Below are 748 nucleotides of genomic sequence, written 5' to 3' on the forward strand. Positions count from 1 at the left end.
GCATGATATCATCATTTCATCCACATAGCATGTGCAAGAAAGTTGAGACGGTTACGGCAAAAACTGGATGCACTTCGTGTACAAAACGGACAATCTCTTTCAAAGTATCAGGATTTCATCCAGAAACTCGTCTGTTACAAAGGGATTTCATTTTTTAAACTTATTTGAACTCCTGACTTTTTGTGTGTTCAAAATGCACCATTCAAAGCCACATCATCATTTTTCAATCCTTTCTTACTTCATTTGTTATTTTTCATGCATTTACTAATTATTTTGAGCTATAAGACCCTAAAATTGAAAAGCATTTCAAATGAACTCTGAAAAGGTTGAAAGTTGGCATGATATCATCATTTCATCCACATAGCATGGGCAAGAAAGTTGAGAGGGTTACGACAAAAACTGGATGCACTTCGTGTACAAAACGGACAATCTCTTTCAAAGTATCAGGATTTCATCCGGAAACTCGTCTGTTACAAAGGGATTTTATTTTATAAAACTTATTTGAACTCCTGACTTTTCGTGTGTTCAAAATGCACCATTCAAAGCCACATAATCATTTTTCAATCCTATCTTACTTCATTTGTTATTTTTCATGCATTTACTAATTATTTTGAGCTATAAGACCCTAAAATTGAAAAGCATTTCAAATGAACTCTGAAAAGGTTGAAAGTTGGCATGATATCATCATTTCATCCACATAGCATGTGCAAGAAAGTTGAGAGGGTTACGGCAAAAACTGGATGCACTT

Source organism: Triticum aestivum, chromosome 3D (assembly GCF_018294505.1).
Source record: "Triticum aestivum cultivar Chinese Spring chromosome 3D, IWGSC CS RefSeq v2.1, whole genome shotgun sequence".
Lineage (NCBI taxonomy): Eukaryota > Viridiplantae > Streptophyta > Magnoliopsida > Poales > Poaceae > Triticum > Triticum aestivum.